Here is a 14,309-nt window from a genome sequence, read left to right as displayed (position 1 = left end):
GATAGCTGTGCAACAAATAGTCTGCTGCTTTTCTCTTGAATCATAAACAATCTCAGTTTAATTGATTAAGTAATTAAGTCAGACTAATTAATTTAACCTTTCATTTAGTTCAATTAGATGCGTTAGACAGCATCATTTTCATTGTGTATATTTAAGCTGCCTTTTCTCCCAAACAAAATCTGAGCCAAAGTAAAGTTTGGCCGACACCACACAACATTTTCTCCTCTCTGATTGTTTATCGCCGCCGCTCGGCCCAAACCCAACCGACCAATGGTAACCGTCCGCCAACGCTTCGCTGTAAAAATGTGATAATTCCCCCCTCTTATTCCTCAGAGAGCCGGGGGAGAGTTTCCAGTGTGTGTTTGCACGCTCGCAGCTTTATTTGCTCTGAATGAAGGTTAATGTTCGGGGCGACATGAAAGGCGTTTGATGAGTCTGTGCTTCACCTGTTTTTCTTCCCGTTGTCTGACTCCTTTGTCTGTTTGCTTCACGCCGCATCGCCAAAGGCTCGACTGCATATTCATGCGGCCGGGCCTGCTGCAAAAGTCCCTCCAAATGTTTTTTTATTTCATTTTCGAGGGGGGGAAAATAACAAATGAAATAAATGAAATATTCACCGCGGGCCAATTACGGCGCGGACGAGAGCCCTTGAAAAACACATGTTGACATTTAGCACGCGTCGCGTCCCCGCTATTGACATTTTTTCGAGATCTGCATTTGCATTCAATTGGGGCGCGCGGTACTTCACTGTGTATACACACACTCAGACGCATCGCGGGGTGTGGCTGCGGCTAATAATCGCGCGTGTTTTGCCCATTAGCTTTGAATGATCATTTTTGCTGCGCTGCGAAGCCTCTCTGTTTCTCCCTGCCTCGCCCTAATTCAATTATATAAGCCCACTTGTGTTTGTCACTCCCCGATCCGCCGCAGAATGAAATGTCATTATGTTTGCCTAATGACTACCCATATTACCCGAGCTTACTAGTAATTGAGCCGGGTGCCTGTTACAAAGGTAGAAAATGACCCGGGCTAAATGCGGGAGAAACCAATTCCTGCACCTCCTTTTCCCCTCCCCAAACCTCCCCCCCGCTCCTGTTGGGTGGGCGGTGGTGGGTGGGGGGGTGGGGGGGTTGTACCACAGCGGTCCGCGGGGGGTGTATTTCACTCAAGTGACCGAGGTAATTGAGGTTATCCCCCCCCCCTCCTCCCTTCCTCCCCCTGTTTTTTAAAGAGCCATCCAAAGCACAAGGGGGATTGAAAAATGATGCGCTAGCTGTGGCTCTGACAGCTTTTCCCACAGACCCCCCCCCCCACTCACCCTCCCCCCACACCCACGCCTCCCCCTTTCCTTCCTTGTTTCTAATTAGTAACTACTGGGAGGGCTATTGTTGAGCGGAAAGCTTAGTGTCGGTGATGGGAGGAGAAAAAGGGCGATGTAAGCCCTGAGCCAGCCAAACTGCCAGCCAGCGCTCTCCGTCTCCAACACACACTTCTCTCTGCTATGGACAGATTTTTTTTTTTTTTTTCGGAAACTGGAGCTTCATGTGTACTGCTTTGATTTGTTCATTAATCATAATTGGGGAGTGGGTGTGTGTACTGTGTAAATGTGTGTGTAAATGTGTTGTTATTCTGTGCTAGCGCCTGCTTTTATGTGTGTGTGTTATTACAGTTCAACACCAAATAACATAGAAAGAGACACCCATGATCTCTGCTCTCTCCGTTTTATCTCCCCATCTAATATGTCTGCTTTTCTGTGTGTGTGTGTGTGTGTATGTGTGTATGTGTGACTGAGTGCATGCTTGTGGTCTTGTACTGCTCAATGGCTACAGCATGGCGCTAACACTGCCAAGGTTAGGGGTTTTTATTCCCTCCCGTGCTAAAAATGTACACACTCATTGTGCTGTAAGGCGCGTCGGATAAAAGCGTCTTATCAAGTGGCTGCGGTGTAATGTCCGTGTAAACCTGCGTCAGGATTGCCGACTCAATTCCAAATCTCAGCTTTTTTGAAAAACCCGTGACCTTTGACCTCTGCCGCTAATAAAGAGACGACTATTAGAGGAGAAAACGGGCTCGAGCCGCGGAGCAGAAAGACAGGAAGCACGGTAGAATAAAAAGTTTGTCAGAGGAGTGCTGTAGGAAGCTATAAATACACTTCCATCTCACACACACACACACACACACACACACACATACCCACATTAAGACACAGACACCACTCACAGACAACGCACAGCCCCTCTCACTATTATTAGCCCCGTAAGAACAAAAGAATTTCTCTCCGGTAATAGAGCCGGGCTGGGAGGGTGTGTGAGAGGCGTCTGCCAAAAAAAGTGTTTAAAGATTTAGTTTCCATAAGTTGGCCTCGGTCGCAGGGCTCATAAATATTTAGCCATTAGGAGGACTGTCTAAAGAGCGCTCCCCATTGTTTTCCAATGGAGCTCTCTCCCTCTCTCTCTCTCTCTCTCTCTCTGTCGTTCCCTCGCTCGCTCTCTTTCTGGGAACGAGGCGTGACGTGAGAGACGTTTATTTCGAACACCTTGGATCGGAGCGCGGGCGAGGGGTTCGGGGTGGGCTCTTCCAGCCGACCTACCTCAGTTTTGATTGGTTTAACACGCCGCCAATTAGAGAAAGTCGGGTCTGGTGCGCTGGTTTTGAAATCAGGGGAATGGTAGCGTGATGAGGGAACGTTTTGGTAAGGGTTAGGTCATGATCGCTGGTGGTAATTTTATAGAATTTAAAGTTGAAGACAGGTGTGTGTGTGAATGTGTATGTGTGTGTCTGAGTGTGTGTTGACTATGTTCTGGCCCTCATCTGAGTACATATCCCACAGTATGAGTGTGTGTGTGTGTGTGTGTGTGTGTGTGTGTGTGTACTGCTGCTGTTGCGGGAAAACCACATTACTGCAAGCTTGGTGGGTTTTTTTTCCTATTTGAATTGCAAGTCATTTGTGTGTATTGGGAGTTTCATGACCCTCAGTCCCTTTACACCTGTTAAAACCACACTGAAATTCAAAAACACATGGATGTAATTGAGAAAATGAGTGCTAGAGTGTGTGTGTGTGTGTGTGTGTGTGTGTGTGTGTGTGAGTGAGTATATGCTGTAGAAAATGAGTGTGTTCCACATATGTTTATGCATGTGTGTTTTATCATATAAATGTGTATTTTTGAAAATAGGTGCAGTGTTTTTTATGAGTGAGTATAACTGTGTATTTTAGAAAGAGTGTGTATGGGCGTGTATTTTTCAGTGTGAGTGTATTTGAGTATGTATTTCAGAATATGTGTTTGTACATGTATATACAGTATATATGAGTGTGTTTTAAATCAGAAGTGTGTATGAGCAGGTATCACCGTGTAGGTATGAATATGAGTGTGTGTGCAAGTTTATCAGTCTATATGAGTGTGTATCCAAGTGTATGTGTGTATTCCAGAATATTTGTGTGTACAAGTGGTTATTTTGAGTGTATGGGTGTTTGTTTTCCCAGATTGTATTCCCAGATTGCGAGTGTGTATTGTGTGTGTCAGTGTCCAGTGTCCCGCTCGGGGGGGGGGGAAACACATGTGTTTGTCTCTCAGTGAGGTTGGCTTGGCATGGGGCGGGGCGGGTACTGTGCCCCCCTCCCCCCCCTCACTCCACCTCCCATCCCCTGTCCTGGTATGAACCCCTCCACCCGTCCCGGTGCATGCCAACCGGGCCGATTTTGAGCGCGATGAAGGAAAAATCCGCCTTACAATACTTTACACTGTTAAAAACAAATCAAAACATCATCCAAAACATCAAAATCATACAGGGAGAAATCCATCATAGAAGAGGCCAATTTCTCCTCTGACAGTAGCCTCAATAGACCAGAATGCAATGCAGCCACAAGACATTTGGGGTTTTGAGCGAGGGGCGAGACTTTTTCTCAACAGGAAAACTCCTTGCTTTACTATCGTTATCGCTCTCTCCACCTACACGTACAATCCACAGCTGAAATGCACGTTCACGCCTGTTCTGTGGGGGTTGTTGAAAGGCATTATGGGAAATGTAGGAAATCACTCATTGAAGTAGAGATAGAAAACGCAGGTTGAGGGAAAGTGGGTAGAAACATAGAAGTAAAGTGACAAAAACACCATGATAAAATCCCCCAAAAAAGAAGAAACACATAGGAGAAAAAAAAACAACTTATTTGTAGAGGTGAGATAAAAAAAAAATCCAAGGGCTTTATAAAAACATCTCACCAAAAGAAACAAACAAAAACATAAAACAAGCACAAAAAAAATTCAAGGCAAAAACATATATAAATTGAAGAAGAGAATCTAAATGCAACATAAAATGACATATTTTGCATACTGTGACAAGGGAATTAAAAATAAATTAAACTAGTGTTGTTGGAGAAAATGAGGTCATTGGGGAAGTGAGAGTTTGCCTGTGAGTGTGTGTGTGTGTGTGTGTGTGTGTGTGTGTGTGTGTGTGTGTGTGTGTGTGTGTGTTCAAAGAGAGAAAGATAGAAAGACGGAGAGAATTAGAGTGCTAGGGGACAAGGCTTTTCATTAACTGCTGTTTAGCAGGACTCAACTCATTTGGCTTCTTTCATACTCACTTTACTTACTTAAATTGAATGGAGTAAACATTGAGATACTGGTAATTAGCGCAATTAGCAGGAATCTGTATTTTTAGGAGGTGGTCTGTTAAAATGTCAGTAGGTGAGACCATTTACCTGTATGAGATAAAGAGTTTTGTCCCAAAGCAACAAATGGTTCTTGTTGGGTGAAACCCTTGTATCTCCAAAATGTCAACCTTCCAGGAACTAATCAGCCTTAAGTTCAGTTTGACCACCATGCTTTTTCTAAGAGTTTATACAATATAGTTCAAAAGGGTTTCATAAGACCAAGGATGGCAGAATTTCCCCCAAACAATAGTGGAGTTTGTAATGAAGTTAAATCATCAAATCATCAAAATCACCAAAATCGGAGTTACGATGTTTGAAAAGTTGCTGGAAAAAAAGTTACAGCTACTCTTACAGACTGATTGACAGCACACAACTAAGGTAAATTATGATAGTTTTGAAAAGATATTAAGTAGTTTAAGACCTTGGTTGAGAAAATTAGAATATTTTTACTGACTAGAAATTGAATGACAAAACTTGAAGACATGATTTTTTAAATTAATTTTAAACTGGTCATATAGCGTTCTTGAATACAACTCTTCAAGTGTTTCTGTTTATGCTATAGTGAATATGAGGGTGTTGTGCGTGTGTGTGTGTGTGTGTGTGTGTGTGTGTGTGTGTGTGTGTGTGAGGGTGAGTCACAGCAGGCAGGTCCAGCGCTGCCCTCTCCTCCTCTATTGTTCCAGCGTTGGGATGGCCGCCCTGACTCTTTTCCTCCAGCTCCCACCACAAACACAATGGGAGGGAGAATTTAGCCTGGCGATCGGGACTATCGATGATTCATATGTTTATATCCCACCTTCCTAGCTGTACTCCCTTTTCACCTCACCACAACACCCCCCCCCCCCCTCCCTCCTCCCCCTCCCCTTTCCTCTGTAAACCCTTAAAAAAAGGATGTGTGTCTGGTTTTGGGACGACGTGCACCTTTGTGTTGCTTGTTAACACAACATACAGGGGTTGATGAAATAACGGAAAACACCACATGAAAAAGAACTTTGAAGTAACTAAATCACAGTTACAAAGGCTGCAACACAGGCGAGTCGTATTAAAGTAAAATTCCACACTGGGACACTCGTACGCTGTTAAATATCATCAATTAGTGATGGTCAATGCATTCCAGGAGTTGTAATTTACTTTTTTGGTGTTTCTGCCTCGTCTGCTGCTACTTCAGTTAGTGATTTCCTACATTTCCCAGAATGCCTTTGACAAACTCCAGAGAAGAGGCGCAAACTTGTTGCTTTCAATCAGAAGTGAGCGTGCAGACATACTGTATAAATATAGATAACGAGCCAGTTAGTTTGTGATCATTGGGGCGTGTCTGTGTTTGCAGCCTCTCACACTCAGAATGCAGCATGCCCTGCAGCTGCATTGCGTTCATGTTGCCAGGGGCGGGCTTAGTGATTGGAGGGCCCTAGGCAAAGGCAGGCATGGGGCCCCCTGAATCCCAACTCTCTTGCTTTTTTAATCCATCCTCTCTATATATATAAACTTGGGTAGCTTTACTTACTTTCGTTTCATTAACTTCGTCCTCAGCTACCGATGCAGTGGCAAGGAAAATGAGCTTAAAGTCTCACTGGAAGTTGCATAGCCCACTATGGGCTGACTGAGTAGGGGGGGTGACCATGATCCAAGATTGAAATAATTCATTGTAACAAAAAAAAAAAGGGGTGTTTTTCAATAAATACATTTCTAAAAATATTCTAAAAGTTTTTTAATTGATTAAAAATAAGTTTATATTGGTTCTATTCTTGTGTTTTGTGCGGCCCTCTGGCTGCTGGGGCCCAAAGCAGTCGCCTAACTTGCCTAATGGTAAGACCTGGAAAAAGTCTGGAAAATCATGACAACACATGCCAATCACGGATAAAAGTCGCAAGTCGAAGCTCACTGGCCGGGATTGACAGACACTTAACGGGACTAAACTAAACTAAAAACCTAAAATACAGCTTCCACAAACTTGAACCAACACCTCCATGATGCAGCCTCGACAGAAACTGCACAGTTCAGGACTTCACATCGCAGCATTTCAAGGAGGACTGAAGCTGTTCTGAAGGCCAAGAGCGACCCTCCCCCCTCTTCCCTACTTCATATTCATACATCATTAGGTGTTTCCGTTATTCTGTCTCAACCTGGAACGTTAACAACAGCGGTAACGTAAACGTGTGTCACTTCAAACTAGATGTTACTACTTCAACTACATGAAGACGACACATTTCCTTTTTTTAAGAGCGTACTATTGTTTAGAAACCGTCTCCGGTAACGCGCCGCGTAACTTTACCCGTATATTTAGTCTGTCCACCTGATAAAAGCGGAGTGGGGAGGCGAACGCCCGTGACGGTCTGACATGTGGCGTCGCTGGTTATTTTTGCTCCTTCATGGCCGTCCGGGGACAGGTTTTTTGGGGGGATCCAGACAGTTTTCTCCCTCCACTTTTTCTTTTCTTTTTTCTCTCTCTCTCTCTGCATGTAGAGGGAATGACAAAAGCAGAACTGAGGGCCATTAAGTTGAGGAGGAACTGTATTAGAAGTCCTGTTCCCTGGGAAAGCTCCCAGCTGAGAGGGGACGGCCATATTGGATAAACAGATGGAGGGAGGATGGGGGCGAGGAGAAGAGAGGTGAAACAGAAAGGACAGCAGATGAGAGAAGACGAGAGAAGAAGACAGGAGAGGAGAAGAGGGACTGAAAGGGGAATGTGCAGGAGAGGCAAGGAAAGAAGAAAGAGAGGAATAGAGGAAAGTGGGGAAGAGGAAGAAGAGAAAAGGAGAAGAGAGGGGATGAGAGAGGGATATATGAAGAGGAGAGAGGAAGAGAGAAGACGAGTAGGGAATGAGGGGAGAGTGGAGGAGAGGCAAGGAAAGGAAAGGGAGAAGTGAAGAGGAAGAGAGGAGAGGAAGAAGAAAGGAAGGGGTAGAATAGAGAAGAGGAAGAGAGGAGGGAAGAGAAAAGAAAAGATGGAAGGAGAATTGAGGAGAGGTGAGAGGAAGGCCAAAGGAAAGGAAAAAGAGGGGAGGAGAGGAGTGTGAAACAGGGAAGATGAGGTAACTTTTTAATGGAGTTTACAGTTGACAACTATCGAATATTTTATGGCAATATAAAAAACATCAGACTCCTTAGAGGAAGATACACCTCCTCACAATTAGATGAATGTTTACATTTGCTTTAATTTACATTTTAAAGGCATTTAGCTGATGTTATCCAAACCAAGTTACATTACCATAGGGATCAAACCTGCGGCCTTTATGTTACATTTTAAATAAGACACACTAAACTCAAACAGTGGCAGATATGAAGTGAGACAATCAAGTAAACTGCGTATCAACCAGTAATCTTGGATTTCAATAAAACCTACTTACATTCTCCTAATTTAAATGTGTTATATCATAATATCCCATACTATGTTCCTAAAAAGCATGTCATTATCACCATGTGTGTGTGTCTAGTTCTTGGACAACACACGTGTGTTACACAACATGTATGTTGTGGACACATATGGACACAATGTACAATACATACTACTGTTGTCACACTCAAGAAAAACAATAGAAAGTCCGCGTGGTGAAATCTTCACAGCAGAGCCTTGTCTGCAGATACTTGCAAGTTTTAAGCTTTCATAATATTAACTGAGTTCAAAGAAATGTAAGGCTTTAATAGGGTTGAAATATTAATACAAAAATACATACTCAGTACATGGTTTTAAAAAAGATGTTTTCGGCGCACACCATTTCTAGCAAGAACTCACCTGTTTACCCAGAAACACATTCTAATAGGCCTTCCGTTTTTTTGTTTTTTTGCATCTTTAGTTTATTTTGCGGACAAAAATAGTCAGGAATTCTTTTAGAACTGGAATTAAAAAAGGTCTTAAAAACTCTTAAATTCACAGAAAAACCTGCAGACAACCTGAGAAAACAAGACGAGCTCTCTGAGCAGGAGAATTATTTACGGCGCTGACTCCACTCCGGCGCTCGCTGCTGGTTTATTCGTCTCCTCTAAGCGGCGGCACGTCAGTCAATCAGGCAGCACGACAGATCCCTAGGGTGGGAGGGAGGAGGGGGTGGTGGGGAGGGGGGGGGGGGGGGGGTTCACACCTCGCACCTGAATATTCTCCACTTATAGATTTACCTGGGTGAATAATGTAAGGCCGTCTGATGCGCTCTGCCCTGCTGCATAATTTCACCCCCCCACCTCCATCCACCTCCATAAATATTACATGAATTTACTTTGGTGAAATTGTACTTACACCACCCACCCACCCAGACCGGGCTGGAGGGGTCTTTTTCTACGATCTTAACACACACACACACACACACACTCACACTCACACACACACCCTCCCTTCAGCCATTCACCCACCCCACCTCTTTCTCCGCGACCTTTCCAGGAGCAGTTCAATTTCAAGGTGCAACCGAGTCGGGGGGAGTGCGTGTGTGTGTGTGTGTGTGTGTGTGTGTGTGTGTGTGTGTGTGTGTGTGAGGGGGGGGAAAGGAGGGGGTTGCCCTGCCCTGCCTTGGCCGGTGATTGCACTTCTTTTTTTTTTTTTTTTACACCCCATAACTGGGTGGAAATTAATAAGCCATTTTAGGCGTGATCTGTGAACCCTGGGAGGTGGTATATCTATAACACCCTGCAAACACACACACACAACCACACACACACACATGAGCCTCAGGCGGCAATGTCCCTCTTGTCACAGAGGTCAACGCCGCCACTACCCCCCCACCCCCCCACCCGCCCCCCTCGAACCCCCACCACCCTGACAAACTGCGAGTGCGATGGGGTTGGCGTCCGCCTGCAGTTGGCAGAGATTTGTAACTGTGTCCCTGGTCCATTGCATTTGAATTATTCTGCAGGCTGTGCTGCACCCCCCCCCCCCCCCCCCCCCCCTGCACCCCCCACCCCATCCCCACCTGCTTTTGCCCCCCCACCCCCCCCCCTCCACAGCATGCTTGCTTCACATTAGCTGGGAAGAAAGGAGGTGTAGAGAGAGAGATGGAAAGAGAAGGAGGGATGAAGGGAAAAGAGACGGGAGGGCGACAGGGAGTTTAAATGAGTTACAGAAGGAGAGAGAGAGAGAGAGGAATAAAAACTGTTGGCAGGACGGGGGAAAAAAAAAAGGTAAAGTCCAAGAAAGACTGTGACACACAAAGAGAGAGAGAGACAAGAGGTAGAAAATGAGCCGGAGAGAAAGAAAGACAGAGCGAGCGAGAGAGAGAGAGATAGCAACGAAGACGGAGAGTGAGAAAAAGACTCGGCGACCATGAGAAAGAGACAGAGAGGGATAGAAAATAAGACGGAGCGAGGGAAAGAAACACACTGAGAGAGAGAGACAGGGAGAGCGCTACGGCGACGAAGATGGAGAGTGAAAAAAGACTCGGTGACCATGAGAGAGAGAGAGAGAGAGAGAGAGGAAATAAGGGAAGGAGATAATAAAGGGCAGCCAGGGAAGGAAGGAAGGAGAGAGAGAGAGAGAAATGAGGCAAGAGAGGAAGAGAGGGAGACGGGGGTTAAAGGGGAAGATGAACACAAGGGGCCGTAACCAAGGGCAGGAGGGGAGGGGGGGTGGGGGGGGCATGGTGAAGGACAAGGGGTTGGGGGGGTGGGAGGGGGGGAACAGGTGGAAGGTTAATGGGCCTGGAGCGGATCCACCAGACGCTCTTGGGCTTGATATATGGGCGCTGGGCCCGGCGCGGGGCGTAGGCTTTCAAAGATATATTATTTCATTTGAGGAGCAGCAGCATTCTGGTCGACCCCCCCTTACCCCCCTCACCCCCCCCCCCCCAATCACCCCCCACAGCCCTGCATTTGTCCACTGATAGATGATACCCCCCCCCCCCCCCCCCCCCCAACACACACACACACACACACACACACACATGTACAGTATACATCGCCACGATTGGAGTTGGCGTGTGAGGTTTTTTTTTTTTTTTTTCTCTCGGCTCCCGTACGGTTTCGTTTTTGTTGTTGTAGTTGGGAGAAAGAGAGAGAGAGAGAGGGAGAGAGAGAGAGAGAGAAGGGTGGGGGGCAGCTATTTTTGTTGGGTTTCCATCTCTCTCTCTCTCTCTCTCTCTCTCTCTCTGTGTCTTTCTTTCCTTTCTCTCTCCCAATCTGCCTCTCGACCCTTCTCCCCCTCCGCTCGTTCTTGTTCACACAATGCTGTTGCTCTTTCTCCTTGCTTCCCTCCTCCTGTGCATTTTGCTTCTTTTTTTTCTCTCAGCCTCTCTCGCTCTTTCCTCTCTTTCTTCTTCTTCTTGCCGGCTCTTACATTCTCTCTTACTCCCTCTCTTGACCGTTCTCCTGATCACTCGCTTTCTCTGTCTCTCCCTCGATTCCTTTTCTTTCTTTCTTTCTTTCTTTCTTTCTTTCTTTCTTTCTTACTCCCTCACTTGACCGTTCTCCTGATCATTCACTTTCTCTGTCTCTCCCTCGATTCCTTTTCTTTCTTTCTTTCTTTCTTTCTTTCTTTCTTTCTTACTCCCTCACTTGACCATTCTCCTGATCATTCACTTTCTCTATCTCTCCCTTGACTCTTTCTTTCTTTCTTTCTTTCTTTCTTTCTTTCTTTCTTACTCCCTCACTTGACCATTCTCCTGATCATTTGCTTTCCCTCTCCCCCTCCTTTCTTTCTTTCTTTCTTTCTTTCTTTCTTTCTCTCTTTCTTCCCCCCTCCCTCCCTCCCTCTCTCCCTCCCTCTGTGCTGCCTGTCTTTCTCCCAGGTCTTCTGGCAGCCTGTGTTTTTTTAAGTTGCTATTTTAGTGGTAACAATATCTGTTTGATCAGGAGCCCTGGGTTGGAGCAGGAGCGGGTGGGGGTACGGGGCGTGGGGGGGCGTGTGGGGGGGGCGTGTGGGGGGGGGGGGTCACAAAGGCCTCTTTTCATTCATAAATTATTGACCAGCGGGCAAAACATCACTCTCTCTTTTTCATAAATACTGAAAAAGGCCTCCTCGATATATATTTTTCTTCCAATACAACCAATACAAAATGGTAACGGTTGATTTTTTTGGGGGGGGGCCTTTTTTAAAGATACAGCATGTAGGTTAGTGAAGAAAAAATAAGAAAAAAGCAGCAAAAAAATTGGAAATAATAGAGGCTGTTCTGTAACTGGGAGGTCACAGGTTCGATTCCCCGCACCTGAATGTGTCCACTCCTGTTGAAGTGTCCTGGAGCAAGGCACCGAACCCTCACCTCCTCCCTCGGGTCGCTGCTCCTGCGACTCTGAGCCCTCGGGTGAAAAAGGTGTACATGCATGTGTGTCTCAGAGGGATTTACACAGAAACTAATTCCTTATTCCGCTGTGTGTAACATGGCAACTGAACCGACTCCGTTTTAGATCGCAATCGCAGACGTCTGTGCAGTAAGAGGCTCTCGCGGTGGAATATTTCTGTCTGCCAGTGCTGCGTTTCTCCGCATCCGATTCGACATTTATTTACTGGCATGGCCAAGGTCTGTGCATTTTCCAGCGGCATCTGCCACGCTTTGGCCGTTTGACTCGTCGGCGACCGCTAATCTGTAAAAAAAAGAGAGCTAATTTCCCAACGTCCTCCTCGGTCCCCCGACGGTTGTAGACCGAGCTTTAAGATACAGCCTTTCCAAAAAGCTGGAACGGTCCCGCAGGTCCGAGCCTCAGGGGAGCGCGGGGGGGGGCCGGAAGGAAGAACAGGAAGACTTGTTAAAAGGGAAGATTTAGGGTCGCCCGTCCCAGAGGAGCGGCCGCTACGAGGAGACGACGGGGGTTGGGAGGTTTTAGCATGCGCAAAGTCTGCTCATCCACTTGTTGCTTTGATGAGGGATAAAAGGCTGTCATGAAGTACAAGTTCACGGAGCTCCGGGCAATGATAGACTCATCCGTCCTCAACAACATTTCCTCTTCCTTGTACTTCTTCTTCCTCGCTCATGCAATTTTTTCCCCTTCTTTACATTTTTTTTTTTCTTTTGGGCATTTAGCTCACGTTCTTACGACTCGCTGGGAGCGAGCAGGTAGACGGGGGTTCAGTGTGTTGCTCAAGGACACTTCGACAGGACACATGCTGACTGTCGACGGATGCACATTGAAATGTTGCGTGGATCGAACTTGCGACTGTCCGGGTCTCTTTAACCAGTGAGCCGCCCTGCCGACCCTTTAGAAACGAGAGTGTGAGAGAGCGTGGAGCTTTAACTTCCCTCTGTCTCCATCTCGCCCTCATCTTCCCCCCGGCCGCTGATGAAGAAGCAAAGAAAAGCAAAGACTGTCTTCCCCCTCCTCCGTAGTTTTCCATTTTCAAGCAAGTTAACGCAGCCTGATTCGCATTTGCGAGCACTTTGGGCATTCGGCGGGGGAAAGAGCAGGTCGTGTTTAAGTCTTGTTTGAAGACGATCAGGGTAAAAGCCTTTTTTATTGGCAGGTCATGCTGCTTGTTAAGACGGTGACGCGGGTGACTAGGCTATGCTGTTAGCCTCTGCGCCCCCAGACTAACACAGTTGTTGTTTCACAAGTTGGTAACAGTCAGTCAAATCAGCAGGGAGAGAGAGAGAGAGAGAGAGCGACAGAAAGGCAGAGAGAGAGGAAGGGGGGAAAGAGAGAGAAGGGAAATGGGTAAACAGAGTGGATATAGGGAGTTGATTTAGTCGACCGGGCTGCTAACAAATCAACTCAACGGCGCGCTAACACTTTACACACACCGCCAAAGTACAAAGCAACTTTCTCCCTCCCTCCTCCTCCTCCTCCTCCTCCTCCTCCTCCTCCTCTTCCTCCTCTCTGCTGTTCTTATAGTTATGAGCTGTGTTAAATCTACAGTTTATGCAGGAATCTTTCCAAAGCGTCTCCCATCGAAAACCCTTACAAGCCAAGAAAGTGTTGCTATGAGTTCACAGCGGTAAAGAGCAAAGTACAAGCGCTCCTTGTAAAAGTATTGTTATCTGCGGGCGGGGCGGGTGGCCGGGGCGGGGGGGCGGGGGGGGGGGGGCGGTGTGTTGTCGGCAGAGCGGTAAATATACAGACAGAAGCGCTGGCATTTCACTTCCAAATAGCTCCCGGCTATAGGGTTTCCCGGGGGTCAGAGGGGCCGAGGTGTGGCCGCTGCAGCCTTACGCCGACCCTCAACCCCTAAACTAAACTCACCACACTGAGCTATGCCGACCTGTCAGCTAATTTATCTTCCCCCCCGCCCCCGTGCGCCTGCCTGCATCTTGTCTTTGTAGAAGACGCTGCTCGGAAAGTGTCGGAACACAAATAGCTTCACAGGACGACGTCCGCTTGAAGGGTTTCAATGTCCGACATTTGAAAATACTGACATCTATTCTTCTAATGATTGATGGAACAAAATTTAAGCAGATTATGGTACTTTTTGTAAGGATAGTAGGTAACTTAAAGGCTCTATATTCAGCTTTCATGATTTTGTCTTAAAATACACATGTTGTTCATTAAGTTTTACAAATAAATGTAGTTTAGTTAAAAATTGATTTAGTTAGATTTAATCAATTTAAAGACAAAGTCCTCACAGGCAGGACAGTCACAGTGCTGGACCCTGATTGGCTGAAACCAGCTCCTCTAATTCAAATGAGGTAAGCCTGCTGATTGGGAGGATTTTAGTAATTGCTTAGTGAGGGGAGCCAATCAAGACCAAGTCTAGTTGTGATGCGTTGACCTGATTTTTGAAAATGCAATAACCTTAAATTTCGCCACTCAAACA

At 46.3% G+C, this 14,309-nt stretch overlaps 1 protein-coding gene across 1 annotated transcript in view; it reads left to right on the top strand.

Annotated features, from left to right (window-relative positions):
* Positions 1 to 14,309, top strand: part of nr5a2 (nuclear receptor subfamily 5, group A, member 2) — an 82,466-nt gene that overhangs the window by 20,795 nt on the left and 47,362 nt on the right. The window lies entirely within an intron of this gene.

The sequence above is a fragment of the Centroberyx gerrardi genome, chromosome 9, assembly GCF_048128805.1.
Source record: "Centroberyx gerrardi isolate f3 chromosome 9, fCenGer3.hap1.cur.20231027, whole genome shotgun sequence".
Taxonomy (NCBI): Eukaryota; Metazoa; Chordata; class Actinopteri; order Beryciformes; family Berycidae; genus Centroberyx; species Centroberyx gerrardi.
This window is presented reverse-complemented; position numbering and strand designations above follow the sequence as displayed.